Raw genomic sequence first — 20,492 nt, 5'->3', positions numbered from 1 at the left:
GGCTGATGGTCATTTTACTGTGAGTAGGGGGCTGATGGTCATTTTACTGTGAGTGGCGGGCTGATGGTTATTATACTGTTAGTGGGGGCTGGTTTTTTTTTTTCCAGGGGGGCCTCAAGTCCGAAAAGGTTGGGAAACTTTGTACTAGGCTACAGGATCACGCCTGCCTACGCAAGGATCCCGTCGTTGACTTTGTGGAGTAGCTCAGTTCGTCGTGGGAATGGGGCCTAGGTGAGTACAATTTTTTTGTTTGTGGGGCGCTCTCTTCAAGGGGGAGGTTGGGGGCTGTATGGCACTGTCTACACGGGAGGCTGTATGGCACAATCTACTATCTACAAGGGAGGGATTTGTGTGTCAGGCAGGGGTGTGGGCATTATACTGTGTGGAGGCCACTAAGCAGACATGATGATGTGTATGGGGCACTACAGGGGGCAATATACTGTTTGTCGCATTTAGGGGGGATAATACTGTGTGGGCACAATTAGAGGACAAAATACTGTGTCCTTGAAGGGGTTATAATATATTATATTATTATTATACTGTATGGGGGCACTAAGGGGGCATTATACTGGTGGGGGGATTATACTTTTTATGGGGCATTTTTTTAATGATGGGGCGGGGCGCCAAAAGAACATTTCGCACGGGGCGCCATCTATACTAAGGCCGGCCCTGGCTGCTTCCATAAACATTAGATTGTCAACTGATGCCAACAAAATCAATGGGATTCACAAACAATTATGTCATGTGTATGGCCAAATTTCATTAAGCTCTGTTTACATTTAAAAGCATCCTTTTTTTATTAAAAAAGAACAAATGGATATGCTGAAAAATGCATAAAAATGGCCTCGAAATGTGAAGAAAAAATGGTCAGCCTGCTGCGCTATTTTGCCCTTTCATGAAATGGGATTCGAGACATTCCTTTCTTTTTAAATTTTGAGTCAATTTTCTACAGATTGAAACAGATGTCCATTCGTTTGCAATCCTTTTTATACATAGCTGTTTTTTCCTTCTTTTCATAAAAAAAAACCCGACTAAATACCACAATAAGGGTATGTTCACAAGATTAACAAATTACGTCTGAAAATACGGAGCTGTTTTCAAGGGAAAACAGCTCCTGATTTTCAGACGTTTTTTGAGCAACTCGCGTTTTTCGCTGCGTTTTTCTGTGCATTTTTACCGCCGTTTTTTGAGCTTTTTTCAATAGAGTCTATGAGAAAACGGCTCCAAAAACGTCCCAAGAAGTGTCCTGCACTTCTTTTGACGAGCCGTCATTTTACGCGCCATATTTTGACAGTGACGGGTAAAATGACAGCTTGTCTGCACAGAACATCATAAGACCCATTGCAAGCAATGGGCAGATGTTTGCCGACGTATTGGAGCCGTTTTTTCAGGCGTAATTCGAGGCGTAAAACGGCTCCATTACGTCTGAAAAGAGGTCGTGTGCACATACCCTTACTGTTGCAGGGGAAATGTAGTAATATTACATGGCAGACATTCAGATGAATACATAGATGGCGAGAGTCCTCCAGAGCAGGAGTTGTTGCTTGTTAGCAGTTCTCTGCTTTGGTCCTAGTAGGGCTGGGCAATTAATTGAAAAAAAAATGAAAACGCGGAAGCAGTTAAAATCAATGGTGGAGCAGGCACCGTCAGCTCCCTGCTCCATTATTCACTATGTAAACACCGGCTTTGAGCAGCTTGGCACAGACAGGCGCGATGCAGTGACATCATCGAGCCTGTCTGCGCCGAGCAACACAGAGCTCAGACCGGACGAGCAGAGGGATCTCTTCCATTCGTCATGGTAACAGGACTGGGTGAGTATTTTTTATTTTTTTTAAATTTGTATTAGGCACTATTGGGGCATTAGACTGCAGGGGGCAACTATGGGGGCATTAGACGGCGTGGGAGCAGCTGTGGGGGCATTATAATGTGTGGGGCAGCTATGGGGGCTATTATAATTTGCAGGGGCAGCTATGGGGCATTATACTGTGTGGGGGTCTTAAACTGGGTGTGGGGGCATTATATTGGGTGTGGGGCTTTATACTGTGTGTGGGGCAGCTGTTGGGGCATTATAGTGTGTGGGGGCCTTACAGTGTGTGGGGGCTTTATACTCTGTGTGGGGGCAGCTATGGGGGCATTATACTGTGTGTGGAGGGGCATTATACTGTGTGGGGGGCAGGTATGGGGCATCATTAATGTGTGGGGGCAGCTATGGGGGCATTATACTAGGTGTGGGGGCAGCTATGGGGGCATTATACTGTGTGGGGAGGCACTACCACTATAGGGTCATTATACTATGTGGGCACTATGGGGCATTATACTGTGTGGGTGGCAGTGTCAGGGGGGTATATTATATACAGTAGTATGGCATGTAAAAAGGGGCGTGGTCTAAATAATCGTTAATTAATCGTAATCAAAGTTACATGTTCAATTAATCGGGATTTTGATTTAGGTCATTATCGCCCAGCCCTAGCTCATAGAGGGGTTTGGCTGCAGATTTGGCTGCGTTCACATCTGCGTTGTGGCTTCCGTTCTAGCGTATTCTTCAAAGGACCACAAGACTTTTCCGTCAAACACCCCATTGATTTCAATGGTTTTTTATTTTTGCATCAGTTGTGCTCAGTTAGGCTCTGTTCTGTCAGGTTTCCGTTTTTTTGACAGAAATACCGTAGTCTGCTGCGCTATTGTTTCCGTCCAAAATGTCGAAAACCTGACGAAAGGAGCTTTCTGTTTTTTTTTTTAACATTGAAGTCAATTGATGACAGATATAAACTGATATGCCATCCGTTTGTATTAGTTATGCATTACGTTTAACGGATTCGTTTTTATTCTGCACATGCACAGACTAAAAATGAAAGCAAGAAAGATGCAAAGATAAACACGGATCCGTTAAAAATGGAGTATAACTGATTACAAACTGACACAAACGGAAAAAAAAGAGTCAGTGTTTTTGACGGATACGGTAAACTGATCTGTCAAAAACAAACATACGAAACCTTCCATTGCATTCAGTCTGGCATCCGACAGTCTGTCTGGTTCAGATGTGAACGAAGTCTTATGTTGTTAGCGAATCCCACATGAATCTAATTGCTCTCACATCTAATATGTATGGCCAGCTTCAATGACTTCTAGCAGGGTGGTCACGCTATCAAAAACCACTTGGTATCCGTTAAATGTTAAGCCATGTATTCTACAAAAAAGGTGTTATTGATCACAGGTGTTTTTATTGGCATCAATAAGTAGTCACTAGACTTTAATTGGATTCCTAGAAAGCGATAATGTTCAAGGCAGATTCCAGTAGCATGATCACTCTAGTAGAAACCACTCATTTAGGCTACATACAGAGGGTGTCCGATTTGCGCGCGTAAAAAACTCCATTGTTTTCTACATTTCTTGTCCGTGTGCGTTGCGTATTGGCATCAGTGTGCTTTGTGTGTGGCATTTTTCACGTCCGTGCAAGCACTTCATTTAATAAAAAAAAAGACTTCTCTGCTTTTCAATGTATTTGATGCGTGAAACACAGACCGCACACGGATGTCATCTGTGTGCTGTCCGTGGTTTTCACGCACCCATACACTTCAATGGGCGACTAGGTGCGTGAAAACTCACCAATATATGACATACAGTGAGTTTTACGCAACGAGCACTCGCTGCGTGAAAAACAACTCGTATGAATGGCCCCATTGAATTGCATGGGTCCGTGTGCTGTGCGTTATTTCAACGCACAGCAAATGGACTAGTATTACGCTCGTCTGAATGAGCCCTTAGCTTGAACCATACTATATGTATATCATTATGTGTGCGTTTATTGGTGCTGTTTGTTTTTTGTCAAAAATGTAACCAATGACCACGATAATTTACAAGATGTGTAGCTTATACACTGGATATTGTTACTACTGATTCATCCATAAAAAAATATATTACCTGTGAATACACCATATAGCGTTGTGATTGTTTTTTTTACTATTATTATTTTTTGTGAGCAGATTTAGATTGGTTTCAAAATATACAGGGGACAAATATTTATTTTTTAAGAAGGCACAGTGTTGCTTTCTAAGGAGCCGTGAGTACATCATCATCATCATCATCATGCGTGCGCACATGTCACAGTCGCTTTGATTGATTTCATTGTAGCTGCGTAAACTGTTAACACTCCCTATACAGGGTAACGTCAATTCCAAACAACATCTCTGCCATACAAGTATACAATGAGAATTTCTAGACAAATCTATGGAAAGACCAGCTTAGTACTTTCTCTGTGCTTGGTCCTTAATGATGCAGAGTATACAGATGTGCCAGTATACAGTCAAACTGATCTAGCATTGGAGTAATGGCCAAGTCGTAGGTATGGCAATCTTGACTGTATGTCTTTTCCATATTAGAACAATATAAGGAGCGCTGCATACTCCACCATATTTGACTTATGTTCTTTCCTTATAAACAGTCAATACAAATACAGATTTTAACCATTCAGTGTCATTATTTGTGATGGTCAGAAAGCCTGTTTCTATATGGATGTCTTCTCAAAACATTTCTGCGCTGTTTCATTTCCATAGCGCTGACGGAAGACTTCGTGTGATGCAGGGATATGCAAATGAATATACGCTACTCGATGTCTTGAGGTTCGTGCTGTAAGTATATTAATATTCAGCTCAGGTTATGGCGTACGATAACAGATTTACAAATAAGAAGAAGGTAACAAGATTTGACGTATGGGTTGTGTAATAATGCCATTGGTATACATAGTCTAATCATTGGGATGCATAGTAGTATTTCCTTAACCCTTTGATGACTGAGCGTAGTTGCCTTGTGCAATTCATATTCATTGATATTTGCAGAGAGATTAGCAGAATATTACACCAATATCCATATAAACTAGCGTAAAATACAGCACGTCAATAACCCCTGCAACAGATGATGGCCCTTCGTATATAGCAAAGCTCTGCTGCTTCTCGAATACAGGAGTGAATTACATCAGAGACTGTCATGGTAACACAGATGCTGTTGCCATGGAAGCACTTTAGGGGGAGAGCTTCGAGCCCCCCAATAACTGCATCATGTTTCTGTGATGGAAGAAATCGCAACACATGGATTGCTACAGGGAGGTGGGGAAGTGGATATATAGAAGGAATGAAGGGAAGGGTAGGAAGTGGGGGTGGGGGAAATAGGGAGGAGGGAGAGAGACATGGAATGCAGGACAGAGGACATGAATTTTACAGACTGGGAATGGAATGAGGGGGAAGGGTTAGAAAAAAAAAAAAGGAAAAAGACTTCTACAAAGGGAGACAGAGAGGTGTCCTATAGGGAGACAGGTAGGAGAGAGGGCAGGAGGAATTACAAGTGAAAGAAGGAGGGAGGGGAGAGAGAGAAAATCTAGAGGAATATAAAGAGATGTGTACTGAGGATGCTCCGCGCCTGACCAGTCACCATAGCAACAGTTTTCTCTCTACAGCTCAATGAAATCAACTGTGCAGAATTCTTCATGGTGAGGCGCAAAGTCGCCATAGAAAAACGACATGTATTAATGTATATATTTCCTGCACTCGTCACATTATAGGCAGTATATATTACATTACAATGTACCGGTACTGAGCAGGCCTGGGAGACCTTTGGCCGGGGCATACTGCACAGAAAAGGAAACAAATCTATACATCTGCTGAACGTGGTGATATGTATGGTAATAGACAAACATATGTATGTCCAGCTGATGTGTCAGAATGCGGAAGGATTTCCCGAGGGATGTGTGCACAGCTGTATCCTGCCTGCAATGGGACAGGATATCCCTCCATCCAGCCTGGGACAGATCCAAACTGCCCCTTCCCACCCGCCGCAGGTCACGTCACACATGCCTGTATATACTCCCGATATTTCACATACTGTCAGGGCTGGGGTAAACATCCGCTGAACTCAAGCCTTATCCTAATGCTGAGGGGTGTGTGCCGAGAATGAGCCAAACTCTGGCAGTTATCTTACAAAGGCAATTTGGGGTATAGATCTCATTTAAAACATTCTTTTTTTCCAATAAATGATATCAATTCTGTTTAACATGTTGATAGATATGCACTGCAAGTAAAGCTTTACAGTGGGCAGCTTGTGTATGGTAGTCTATACATAGGAAGGGCACCATGACACCCTGAGAAGCTCAGAGGACCACGCTACTGTAGCATCATGATTAAGGCTGTGTTCACACACCACAATTTTCCACCGCTGAACAGGCCAACAAATGAAACACTAGCGCAAGACAACATTGATTTTGATGAAGATTTGCCAATGAATTTCGCCATTTGCATTGTCAAGGGTGAAATTCAGGGCGAAATCTGGAACAAATCTGTTGAGGAATAGAGGATGTTGCGGATTTTAAAATCTGCAACAGGCCCTAAAATCTGCACTGATTTTTTCTGCGACATTTAAAAAGGGTTTTGTAAAACCACAAACGCTTGTATTGTACCATGGGGTAGATCTTCAGTGCAGTTCAATTCATGAACATGGCAATAAAGTGTTAGGCCTTATGCAGACGAGCGTGTCCATTTTGCGTCCGCAAAAAAAACGGACCGTATTTCATGCATTTCAGTTCCGTGTGGCATCAGAGTTCCTGGTTTTGCTTTTTTTTCTGATCATTTCTTTAGCGACTGGAGTGTGAAAAAATAGGACATGCAGTGAGTCTCACGCAACGGACACAGCCTAGATTTGAATTGCATAGGTCCATGTGCTATCCGTTTTTTTAATGGACAGCACATAGACGTATAATACGCTCGTCTGAATAAGGCCTTAGGCTGTATTCATGCTTCATAGTTTGATGCAGCTCTTGCAGGCATTTCCACTGGACCGGCGGGGGATTTAAAAGGCGAATATGGGCTGTTTTGCTTATGTTATCCTATATGGCTCCTTCTTCCATAATTTGATGAATTTTCTTAGAATGTAAGGTTTGTGAAGTCTCTAGGTGTGAGCAGAATGAATGTACATTCAAGGAGCAGTAGTCCTGTCAATATTTTTATTTTATGCAAATCATGTATTTTGAATACATACAAATTATTCTAGTATCAATAACCGTTGCATTTGAATGTAACCGCTCCATTCACACATTACAGAGACACACATTGTATACATAAGCAATATATCCTTATGAATAAGCTTCAGTATTGGCACACAGATCAATGTGCAATGAAAATATACCTAGCAGAAATGTTGATTTGAGATAACTTCTGACTTTGCAAGCGCTACAAATAGTCTTGTATTCTGGGCACATATCTTTTAAAGTGATTTGAGCACTATAGTGAATATGTTTCAATTGTAAATATGTCAAATATGCATTTGATCACGCAATGCCAGCTGTTTGCCACTCGTGCTATCACCATCTGGTGGTGACAGAATAGAATTTCTCTGCTATTGAAATATATTTAATTCTGAGAACTTGTATCAATACTGAATATGTTGTGCAGTCAGGGCCTGCTTTAGGATAGATGGTGCCCTGTGCGAAATTATCTTTCGGCGCCCCACCCCATCATTCAAAAATGCAGCATAAAAAAGTATAATGCCCCCCACAGTATAATGCCCTATATAGTGCCCACACACAGTATAATGTCCCTTTAGTGCCCCACATACAGTATGATAATAATATTTAATAATATATTATAACCCCTTCAAGGACACAGTATTTTGTCCACTATATGTGCCCACACAGTATTATGTCCCCTAAGTGCCACACACAGTATATTGCCCCCTGTAGTGCCCCTGCACAGTATAATGTTCGCTTAGTGGCCTCCACACAGTATAATGCCCCCTCCCCTGGCTGCCACACACAGCGCCTTCCTTGTAGATAGTGCCCCACTGTAGATTGTGCCATAATCCCACACCTCCTCCTTGTAGACAGTGCCATACAGCCCCCCATCTCCCCTTTGTAGACAGTGCCATACAGCCCCCCACCTCCCTCTTGTACACAGTGCTCCCGACTTCCCCCTTGTAGACAGTGTCATACAGCCATACCTCCCCCTTGTAGGCACATCTCCTTGTAGACAGTGTCATAGAGCCCCCACCTCCCCTTGTAGACAGTGCCATACAGCCCCCCACCTCCCCCTTGAAAACAGTGCTATGCAGCCCCCCACCTCCTCCTTGTAGACAGTGCTATACAGCCCCCCACCTCCCCCTTGTAAACAATGCCCCCAAACGAAAAAAAATTTAATCAGCTTCGTTCCGTTTCCACGACAAACGGAGCTGCTCCACAACACCAACGACGGGATGCTTGCGTAGACCGACATGATCCAGTGATGTCCTCATGCCGGCCTGTGCAGGGATCCTGTCCCTGCGCCTGATACTGATACTGCGCCTCCGGCAGGGCTTCAAAGGAGACTGTCAGAATCACGTTATACTGCAATACATTAGTATTGCAGTATATCATGCAAGCGATCCAACAAAGTCCCTTAGTTAAATAAAGATTTTAATAATGTTCCAAAATAAATAAAATATTAAAAGTTCAAAAAACCCTCCTTTTCCCATTTTTTTCCCTAAAGCAATGTTAAAAAAAATAAAAGTTCACCTAACTGGTATTGCCGCGTCCGTAAAAGTCCGAACTATTACAATATAGCGTTGCTTAACCCGCTCGGTGAATGACGTAAAAAAATTAAAATATAAAACATGCAAATTGCTGTTTTTTGGTCACCTTAGGTCTCCATAAAAAAGGAATAAAAAGTGATCAAAAAGTTGCATGTACCCCAAAATGGTATCGGTGAAAACTGCAGCTCGCCCCGCAAAATTGAAGCCCTCACACCTCTAAATTGATGGAAATATAAAAAAGTTATGGCTCTCAGAATATGGCGACACAAAACATTTTTTTTTGTTAGCAAATAGTTGTATTTTTTTAAAAGTGGTCAAACATAAAACAAAACGTATAAATTTGGTTTAGCCGTAATCGTATCAAACTGTACAATAAGGTGATTGTCGTTTTTACCGCCTGATGGACGCCATAACAACAAAACCCCCCATAATATGGTGTAATCACTGTTTTTTGCCCATTTCACCCCACAAATAATTTTTTTTCAGATTCCCAGTATATTATGCAGTACAATAAATGGTGCCATGAAAAACTACAACTTGTCCCGCACAAAACAACCCCTCATATGGCTATGTCAACAAAGAAATAGAAAAGCTTTTAGAAGCCGGGGAGGAAAAAATTAAAATGAAAAAACTCAAATTGACCTAGTTTTTAAGGGGTTAAATTATGGGGTGTTAAGGACATCACTAAAGAGTTTGTAGTGCGCCAGGCACTTAAGGGCTGGAAGAAAGAAGTAGTTTCCCGTGACACTAGGCGACCCGTTTCCTTTGCGTTATTGAGCAAGATTTTGTCCGTAATGGGTAGTGGTTGCCGTGACGCCTATAAATGTTGTTTGTTCAGCGCCGCTTTTTTATTAGCTTTCTTTGCTGCATTACGCGTCAGTGAATTAGTTGCGCCTAGCACCAGGTAGTCGTACGGACTCTCAGTGTCTGATGAGGTGGTTCTACAGGATTCTTTTAGAGTTTGTGTTCGTAAGTCTAAGTCGGACCATGCTGGGAGGGGATCTTGGTTGTCAGTTGGTAGAGTTGGGGGCCCGTACTGGCCCGTTTTTTGTTGTTAACAATATAATTTCCATTCGTGCTACTGGTTCACAATTTTTGTTACACAAGAATGGCTTCCCTCTCGCGCGTTTCCAATTTGATTCAGTTTTCAAAGCAAGTATGCGATACCTTGGCTTGCCTGTCTGTTATTTTGGGACCCATTCTTTTCGTATAGGCGCGGCCACTGAGGCGGACGCGTTAGGTTTTGACGTCAATGCTATTATGCGATTGGGTAGATGGAGCTCAGGCAGTTACAAATCCTATGTTAGGCCTGATTTGGTTTGTTTTTAATCTGTGTTCGTCCCTTCCCCTACCTCCACCCCCTCCCTCCTTTTTGTATTTTCTTCCTGTTTTCTGTACTATTTATTTCTTTCTCTGGTGAGCTACCCTGTTTTGTCTCTTGATAGGAGCCGTTCGCCCCAGATATGGATTATGGGGCACTCGTATGTGCATTGGGCGGCTGTCCGTGCAGTGCGGAGGCCGCTTGGTCCGAATTTCGGTTTATCCCAGGCTGATGTGCACTGGAAAGGTGTCAGGGGTTTACGGTGGGTACAGTTGTTGCCCGAGATCGTTTCCATGAGCAGGGACAAGGATTTGCCTGTAGTAGTGACTATACACGCAGCAGGCAACGATGTTGGCCAAGTCAAATTGGCTGAACATTTATCACTAATACGTACGGACTTGGCGCGTTTTCATCAACTTTTTTCTCAGTGCGGTTGCTTAGTGTCCGAGCGTCATGTTTTGTTCGCTCCATACGTGGAATAGCACTCCGCCACCATTCTTGGAAGGTGACAGTGCGGATTTACTTGCTACTGATGGCGTACATTTAAAATATATCGGGCTCGATATCTTTTTGTTCGATTTATTGGATGGCGCCGAGCGGGGACTGGCCTTGCTTAGTGGGGGTGGTCGGGCTATCGAGGTTTCTCGGTTCCCCTCCTTGGCGGTTCTTTACGGCTATGAAGGCGGAGTTAGCACCCTACATGCCCGCTGTATAACAGCGGTTTGTGGCATCGCAGGAATTAGGAGAATGGAGAAAATAAAGTCTTAATGCCGATTTTGATTTAAGTTGTATAAATAATAAAGCAGGCCACATCCACTTTACCATACAAGGTGTCTGAGTTTTATTATTGTTTATAAAATAACGGTGGTTAACCCCTTGAGGACCAAGCTCATTTTGGCCTTCAGGACCAGACCCATTTTTTCAAATTTGACTTGTGTCAATTTATATGGTAATAACTTGGGAATGCTTTAATGTATCCAAGTGATTATGAGATTGTTTTCTCATGACATATTGTACTTTATCTTAGTGGAAAAATTTGGTCGATAAATTCATTGCTTATTTGTGAAAAACACCAAAAATTTTCTCATTTTAAATGTATCTGCTTGTAAAACAGATAGTAATACCACACAAAAATTTTACTATTTCACATATTCCATATGTCTACTTTATGTTGGCATCATTTTTTGAACGTCCTTTTATTTTTCTAGGATGTTACAAGGCTTAGAACTTTAGCAGCAATTTCTCACATTTTCAAGACAAATTCAAAAGGCTATATTTTCAGGGAGCCTATATATTAGAAACCCCCATAAATCACCCCATTTTTAAAACTGCACCCCTCAAAATATTCAGAAAGTCTTTAAGCGTTTCACAGGAATCAAAGCAAATTAGAGGTGAAATATATAAATTTCATTTTTTTTGCCAAAATTAATTTGTAAAACTTTTTTTTTCTGTAACACAGAAGGTTTAACCCAACTAATGCAACTCAAAATGTATTGCCCAGATTCTGCCGTTTTTATAAATATCCCACATGTGGCCCCAGTGTGCTAATGGACTGAAACACAGGCTTCAAAAGCAAAGGAGCACCTAGTGGATTTTGGGCCCTCCTTTTTATTGGAATATATTTTAGGCACCATGTTAGGTTTGAAGAGGTCTTGTGGTGCCAAAACAGTGGAAACCACCCATAAGTGACCACATTTTGGAAACTACACCCCTCAGTGAATTTATCCAGGGGAATAGTTAGCATTTTGACCCAACAGTTTTTTTGCTAAATTTATTTGAATTAGTCTGTGAAAATGAAAATCTACTTTTTTTTCTGGAAAAATATAGAATTTTCGAATTTTTGCAAGGAATAAAGGAGAAAAAGCACCCCAAAATTTGTAAAGCAAATTCTCCCGATTACGGAAATACCCCATATGTGGTAATAAACTGCTGTTTGGACCCACGGCAGTGCTCAGTAGGGAAGGAGCGCCAATTGGATTTTGGAGCGCAGATTTTACTGGAATGGTTTTCTGTGCCATGTTGCGTTTGCAATGCACTGGAGGGACCTAAACAGTGGAAACCCCCCAAAAGTGACCCTATTTTGGAAACTACACCCCTCAAGGAATTTTTCTAGTGGTATAGTTAGCATTTTGACCCAACAGGTTTTTTGATGAATTTATTGGAATTAGTCTGTGAAGATGAAAATCTACTTATTTTCTGAAGAAACGTAGAATTTTCTAGTTATTACAAGGAATAAAGGAGAAAAACCACCCCAACATTTGTAAAGCAATTTCTCCTGATTACAGGAATACCACATATGTGGTAATAAACTGCTGTTTGGACCCACAGCAGGGCTCCAGAATGAAGGAGCGCCATGCTGGATTGTCGCATTTGCAGAGCCCCTGAAGTACCAGTACAGTAGAAATTCCCCAGGTGTGATCCCATTTCGGAGACTATACCCCTCAAAGAATTAAATTAGAGGTGTAGTGAGCATTTTGATCCCTCAGGTGTTTTATAGATTTTATTAGAATCGGGACGTGAAAATGAAAAAATATTTTTTTCCCAGTAATATGTAGTTTTAGCTCATAATTTTTCATTTCCACAAGGAATACAGGAGAAAAAACACCCCAAAATTTGATACACAATTCCTCCTGAGTAAGGAAATACCCCATATGTGGTTGTAAACTGCTATTTGGACATACGGCAAGGGTATAACGAAACGCAATTTCGTTTTTGGAGCGGAGATTTTACAAAATAGTTTTTTTGACGCCATGTTGCATTGGGGTGCGGTACCAGTACAGTGAAAACCCAGAGAAGTGACCCCATTTGGGAAACTACACCCCTTTAAGGAATTTTATCATGAGGCGTAGTGAGCATTTTGACCCCACAGGTTTTGCAGAAGTTAGTACACATTAGATGTTGCAGATTGAAAATTACCATTTCCCACATTCCCACTTATATGCTATTTCAGCGCCAAATGTGTTGTGCCTAGCTTGTGCCACTGGAGACACACACCCCATAAATTGTTAAGTGGGTTCTCCAGAGTACAGTAATACCCCACATGTGGTCATTTGGGCACACTGCCAGGCCTAGAAGGAGAGCACATTTTGCTTGGTAGTAGTTTTGTTTAGTGCTTTACTGGTGTTTCAGTTTATAATGTGGAGGCATATGTACATCAGGGTATATGTAAGCTGGGTGGAGTACATCAGGGTATATGTAAGATGGGCGTAGTACATCAGGGTATATGTAGGCTGTGCGGAGTACGTCAGGGTATATGTAAGCTGGGCGGAGTACATCAGGGTATATGTAAACTGGGCGAAGTACATCAGGGTATATGTAAACTGCGGAGTACATCAGGGTATATGTAAGCTGGGCGGAGTACATCAGGGTATATGTAAGCTGGGCGGAGTACATCAGGGTATATGTAAGCTGGGCGGAGTACATCAGGGTATATGTAAGCTGGGCGGAGTACATCAGGGTATATGTAAGCTGGGCGGAGTACATCAGGGTATATGTAAGCTGGGCGGAGTACATCAGGGTATATGTAAGCTGTGCGGAGTGCATCAGGGTATATGTAAGCTGGGCGGAGTACATCAGGGTATATGTAAGCTGTGCGGAGTACATCAGGGTATATGTAAGCTGTGCGGAGTACATCAGGGTATATGTAAACTGGGCGGAGTACATCAGGGTATATGTAAGCTCGGCGGAGAACATCAGGTCATAATAGGATGATGTAATAATGGGGTAAATGAATATTAAAATGATCCATAGATGGTGACATCCGCTTTGAATCAATCCTTTATGCACAGGCCAGATTTTTGGGTGCAGGAGTCGCACTTCTAAAGGGTGTCTGTGGGATTGTACAAAATATCCGCACTCCAGCATTGCCTAATCTTTGACTTCTGCACTAGCCCCATATGTAGCACAGACCCCAAAATATCATAGTTTCCGCTGCATTTACAGGGTCTACCAGTGGGGGCTGCAAATAATCACGTGGGGTTTTAGTTGAAGAACTGCTGCACATATAAATTAGTCTTGGCTGTCGTTTTGCATTATTGCGTTCAGAGAGTCATAACTTTTTATTTTTCCGTTGACGAGTTGTGTGAGTGCTTGATTTTCATGGGACGAGCGGTAGTTTTTATTAGTATCATTTTGGGGTACATGCGATTTTTTTGATCAGTTTTTATTCCATTTTTTGGGAGATGAGGAGACCAAAAAACAGAAATTCTATCCCAGTTTTTTTTTTTTATTTAACGGCGTTCTCTGTGCAGTATAAACAACATGTTTACTTTATTCTGCGGTTTGATACGATTATGGCAATACCAAATTTATATAGTTTTTATATGTTTTACTACTTTTATACAATAAAAACGCTTTTTACTAAATAAAATAATGTTTTAGTGTCACCATATCCTGAGAGCCATAACTTTTTTATTTTTTTGTCGATGGAGCGAAGTGAGGGCTTGTTTTTTTGTGTGACAAACTGTAGTTTTTATTGGTACCATTTTGGGGTACTTGCGACTTTTTGATCACTTTTTATTCCATTTTTTTGGAAACAACTTCACCAAAAAAGGAATTTCTGCCATTGTTTTTTTTTTTTGTTTTTTTTTTACGGTGTTCACCATGCCGGATAAATAATGTGATATTTTTATAGTTCAGGCGATAACTATTATGTATATATTTATTTCTTTTTTTCTAATTATAAATTACTTGATCAAGGAAACAGGGCGGGTTTTTATTAGATGAATAATAATTATTAGTTTTTATTAGATAAAACTTTTATTTATTTATTTTTCTAAAAAAAATATTTTTTTTACACTTACTAGGGGACTTGAACATCTGATCTTCTGATCCCCTGTACAATACACTGTACTACTTATGTAGTGCATTGTATTGTAAATGTCATTTTACAACTGACAGTCAGTCTATTAGGTCCTGCCTTTCGCAGGACCTAATAGTCTTCCGTCCCTGGCCAATCAGGAAGTTGTTGCTATGCTTCCTGGTTGCCATAGCAACCATCAGCACCCCCGCGGGTGGCCAACAGGGTGCAGAGAGAGCCCCCTCCCTCTGTATTAGTCATTTAAATGCCACTGTCGCTATTGACAGCAGCATTTAAGGGGGTTAAATGATGGCGATCGGAGAGAACAGTAATCGCCGCCGTTGCAGTGGGATGTCGGCTGTATATTACAGACGACCCCCCCTGAAGATGAAGCTCGCACAGCTCCTGTGCTCACTTCATCCTCGGGGCGTTACTATATGCCCATTTGCGGGAAGGGGTTAATAAAAAGTTGTTTTTTTTGTTTTTTTTTACATGTCTTTCTCTGATCTGCTCACGGATCTCACAGAAATGAGGAGATCAGAGAAAGTGACAGGAGCTTTCTCCTGTAGATGATGTCACAGACGGCTGTGATTGGTCAGTCTCTGAAGACTGACCAATCACAGCAATCACCGGCATGGTGGCCTGCTGATTGGTCCCCAGGCCAGTAACAGAGACCGTGTAAAGGATCTGCCAGGCACAACTTCTGTGTATACGCCCATAGGTAATCAGTCTGCACCTGAGTCTATGTCTCTGAGACTGACTCCATCTTCCACCACTCAGGATGGCAGGCTTAGGAGCGGGAGAGACTATCGCAGCCTGGCCAGACGGAGCTAGCTCCCGCCCTCTGTCTATTTATACCTGCCTTTCCTGTTCCTCCTTTGCTTGTGATTCTTCTCGTGTGGTCTCCTGGCCCAGCTACAGCTTCTGACTATTTGATCCTGCTCCATACTGACCCTGGCTTACTGACTACTCTCCTGCTCTGCGTTTGGTACCTCGTTCACTCCTGGTTTGACTCGGCTCGTTCACCGCTCTGGTTGCTCACAGTGTTTCCGTGGGCAACTGCCCCATTTCCCTTAGCTTTGTGTACCCTTGTCTGTTTGTCTCGTGCACTTACTGAGCGTAGGGACCGCCGCCCAGTTGTACCCCGTCGCCTAGGGCGGGTCGTTGCAAGTAGGCAGGGACAGAGTGGCGGGTAGATTAGGGCTCACTTGTCCGTTTCCCTACCCCCATCATTACATAATCACAAGCCCAAATACCTAGTCTACCCTGGTCCCTGACACTACTATGGACCCCCTTGAGACCCTGGCCCAGCAAATGCAGGGTCTCTCCCTACAGGTCCAGGCCCTGGCTCAGAGGGTCAATCAGCCTGACGCTACCATGGTAGTGCCCCTCATCTCACCTCTTGAACCCCACCTCAAGTTGCCTGACCAGTTCACAGGGGACCGGAGGACTTTTCTCTCCTTTTGGGAGAGTTGTAGGCTCTACTTTCGCTTAAAGCCTCACTCCTCAGGTTCTGAGAGCCAGCGGGTGGGTATAATTATGTCCCGGCTCCAGGAAGGGCCCCAAGAGTGGGCCTTCTCCTTGGCTCCTGACGCCCCTGAACTTTCCTCCGTTGATCGTTTCTTTTCTGCTCTCGGACTCATTTATGACGAGACTGACAGGACTGCCTTTGCCGAGAGTCAGCTGGTGACCTTACGTCAGGGTAAGAGACCTGTTGAGGAGTATTGTGCTGACTTTAGGAAGTGGTGCGTAGCTTCCCGGTGGAATGACCCTGCCTTAAGGTGCCAGTTTAGGTTGGGTCTGTCGAACGCCCTGAAAGACCTGCTAGTTAGCTATCCCTCTTCTGACTCCCTTGACCAGGTTATGGCTTTAGCGGTATGACTTGACCGACGTCTCAGGGAACGACAACTTGAATGTTTTTGTGTTTTCCCCTCTGACTCCCCCATGATGCCTCCCGAGGTCCCGTTGCTTCGCTCTTCCACGGAAGACTCGGAGGTTCCTATGCAACTCGGGGCCTCCGTGTCCCCCCGACAACGTAGAGAGTTCCGCAGGAAGAATGGTCTCTGCTTCTATTGTGGGGATGACAAGCATCAAGTGAACACCTGTCCTAAGTGCAAGAATAAGCAGCCGGAAAACTTCCGCGCCTAAGTGATCATCGGGGAGGTCACTTGGGCGCACAGGTATTTCCCGTAAATATGAAACGTAATAAAATCTTGCTTCCCTTTCAGGTCTCTTTTGGTGGTAGGTCTGCTACCGGCAGTGCCTTCGTGGATTCAGGGTCTTCTGCTAATATCATGTCTGTGGAATTTGCTATGTCTCTAGCTATGCCTTTGATTGATTTGCCTAAACCTGTCCCTGTAGTGGGTATCGACTCCACTCCTCTTGCTAATGATTATTTTACACAGCATACCCCTGTTTTTGAACTCCTTGTTGGCTCCATGCATTTGGAGCAGTGCTCTGTACTGTTGATGCAGGGATTATCGTCCGATTTGGTTTTAGGCCTTCCCTGGTTGCAGATGCATAATCCCACATTTGACTGGAATACTGGGGATCTTACCAAATGGGGTAATGAATGCTTGACGTCATGCTTTTCTGTTAATTCTATTTCTCCCCCTGAGGAGGTGAACAAGCTACCTGAGTTTGTTCAGGACTTCGCTGATGTTTTCTCTAAGGAGGCCTCCGAAGTGTTACCTCCTCATAGAGAATACGATTGCGCTATCGAATTGGTACCAGGAGCTAAGCTCCCTAAGGGTAGGATATTTAATCTTTCTTGTCCAGAACGTGAAGCCATGAGAGAGTATATCCAGGAATGCCTGGCCAAGGGTTACATTCGCCCCTCTACTTCTCCGGTAGGTGCTGGCTTCTTCTTCGTAGGGAAGAAGGATGGTGGTCTTAGGCCATGCACTGACTACCGTAACTTGAATAAGGTCACTGTAAGGAACCAGTATCCCCTTCCTTTGATTCCTGATCCCTTTAATCAGGTTCAGGGGGCCCAATGGTTCTCTAAGTTTGATCTACGGGGGGCATATAACCTTATCCGCATCAAAGAGGGGGATGAGTGGAAGACTGCGTTTAACACGCCCGAAGGTCATTTCGAATACCTCGTCATGCCCTTTGGGTTGTGTAATGCTCCTGCGGTCTTCCAGAATTTCATAAATGAGATTTTAAGAGATTACCTGGGGATATTTCTTGTAGTGTACCTTGATGACATACTGGTGTTTTCCAAGGACTTGTCCTCCCACATTGAGCATGTCAGGAAGGTGCTCCAGGTCCTTCGGGAAAACAAACTGTTTGCGAAAACCGAAAAATGTGTGTTTGGGGTACAGGAGATACCATTTTTGGGTCAAATCCTCACTCCTCATGAATTCCGCATGGACCCCGCCAAGGTCCAGGCTGTGGCGGAATGGGTCCAACCTGCCTCCCTGAAGGCGTTAGTGTTTCTTGGGGTTCGCTAATTATTACCGGAGATTTATTGCTAACTTCTCGGTCATCGCTAAGCCTCTTACGGACCTCACTCGCAAAGGTGCTGATCTCCTCCACTGGCCTCCTGAGGCTGTCCAGGCTTTTGAGGTCCTTAAGAAGTGCTTTATCTCGGCCCCGGTGCTGGTTCAGCCCAACCAAATGGAGCCATTTATCGTGGAAGTTGACGCATCCGAGGTGGGAGTGGGGGCTGTCTTGTCCCAGGGTACCATGTCCCTCACCCATCTCTGTCCCTGTGCCTACTTCTCCAGGAAGTTTTCGCCCACTGAGAGTAACTATGATATTGGCAACCGCGAACTCTTAGCCATTAAATGGGCATTTGAAGAGTGGCGCCACTTCCTGGAGGGGGCTAGGCACCAGGTAACGGTCCTTACCGACCACAAGAATCTGGTTTTCCTAGAATCTGCCCGGAGGCTAAACCCGAGACAAGCTCGATGGGCGCTATTTTTTACCAGATTCAACTTTTTGGTTACCTATAGGGCTGGGTCTAAAAATATTAAGGCCGATGCACTGTCGCGTAGCTTCATGGCCAGCCCTCCTTCGGAGGAAGAACCTGCTTGTATTTTGCCTCCTGGTATAATCATTTCTTCTATTGATGCTGATTTAGTCTCTGAAATTGCGGCTGATCAAGGTTCAACTCCCGGGAACCTTCCTGAGGACAAGCTGTTTGTTCCCCTGCAATTCCTGCTAAGGGTACTTAGGGAAAATCATGACTCCGCACTATCTGGTCATCCAGGCGTCCTGGGTACCAAACACCTCATTGCCAGAAACTATTGGTGGCCTGGGATGCCTAAAGACGTTAAGGCCTACGTCGCCGCTTGTCAGGTTTGTGCTAGGTCCAAGACTCCCAGGTCCCGACCAGCGGGCTTACTACGTTCTTTGCCCATTCTCCAGAGACCTTGGACCCATATCTCCATGGATTTTATCACCGATTTGCCTCCATCTCAAGGCAAGTCGGTGGTGTGGGTTGTAGTAGACCGCTTCAGTAAAATGTGCCACTTTGTGCCCCTCAAGAAACTACCCAATGCCAAGACGTTAGCCACCTTGTTTGTCAAACACATCCTGCGTCTCCATGGGGTCCCTGTCAATATTGTTTCGGACAGAGGGGTACAATTTGTTTCATTGTTTTGGAGAGCCTTCTGTAAAAAGTTGGAGATTGATCTGTCCTTCTCCTCTGCCTTCCATCCTGAAACTAATGGCCAAACTGAGAGGACTAATCAATCTCTAGAACAATATTTAAGGTGTTTTATCTCTGACTGTCAATATGATTCCCCTCGCCGAATTTTCCCTTAATAACCGGGTCAGTAACTCGTCAGGGGTCTCCCCCTTTTTCTGTAATTTTGGGTTTAATCCACGGTTCTCCTCCGTTTCCAACAATCCCGAGGTAGAGGTCGTTCATCGGGAACTGTGCACAGTCTGGGCCCAGGTTCAGAAGAACCTAGAGGCGTCCCAGAGCGTACAAAAAACTCAGGCTGATAGAAGACGTTCTGCTAACCCCTTGTTTACGGTCGGGGATCTGGTGTGGTTATCGTCTAGGAACTTGCGCCTTAAGGTCCCGTCCAAGAAGTTTGCTCCCCGGTTTATTGGGCCATATAAGGTCATTGAAGTCCTCAATCCTGTCTCCTTCCGACTGGAGTTGCCCCCATCTTTTCGAATACACAACGTGTTTCATGCCTCCCTCCTTAAACGCTGCTCCCCGTCCTTGGCTCCCTCGAGGAAACCTCCTGTTCCCGTTCTCACCCCTGAGGGGGTGGAATTCAAGGTGGCCAAGATTGTGGACAGCAAGATGGTCCAAGGCTCCCTCCAGTACCTGGTCCATTGGAGGGGATACGGGCTTGAGGAGAGGACTTGGGTACCCGCCCGTGATGTTCACGCTGGGGTATTGGTCAGGAAGTTCCACCTTCGTTTCCCCAATAAACCAGGTCCACTTAGAAAGGGTCCGGTGGCCCCTCATAAAAGGGGGGGGGGTACTGTAAAGGATCTGCCAGGCACAACTTCTGTGTATACGCCCATAGGTAATCAGTCTGCACCTGAGTCTATGTCTCTGAGACTGACTCCATCTTCCACCACTCCGGATGGCAGGCTTAGGAGCGGGAGAGCCTATCGCAGCCTGGCCAGACGGAGCTAGCTCCCGCCCTCTGTCTATTTATACCTGCCTTACCTGTTCCTCCTTTGCTTGTGATTCTTCTCGTGTGGTTTCCTGGCCCAGCTACAGCTTCTGACTATTTGATCCTGCTCCATACTGACCCTGGCTTACTGACTACTCTCCTGCTCTGCGTTTGGTACCTCGTTCACTCCTGGTTTGACTCGGCTCGTTCACCGCTGTTGTAGCTCATGGTGTTGCCG

The sequence above is a fragment of the Rhinoderma darwinii genome, chromosome 2 (genome assembly GCF_050947455.1).
Source record: "Rhinoderma darwinii isolate aRhiDar2 chromosome 2, aRhiDar2.hap1, whole genome shotgun sequence".
In the NCBI taxonomy this organism is placed as follows: Eukaryota; Metazoa; Chordata; class Amphibia; order Anura; family Rhinodermatidae; genus Rhinoderma; species Rhinoderma darwinii.
This window is presented reverse-complemented; position numbering follows the sequence as displayed.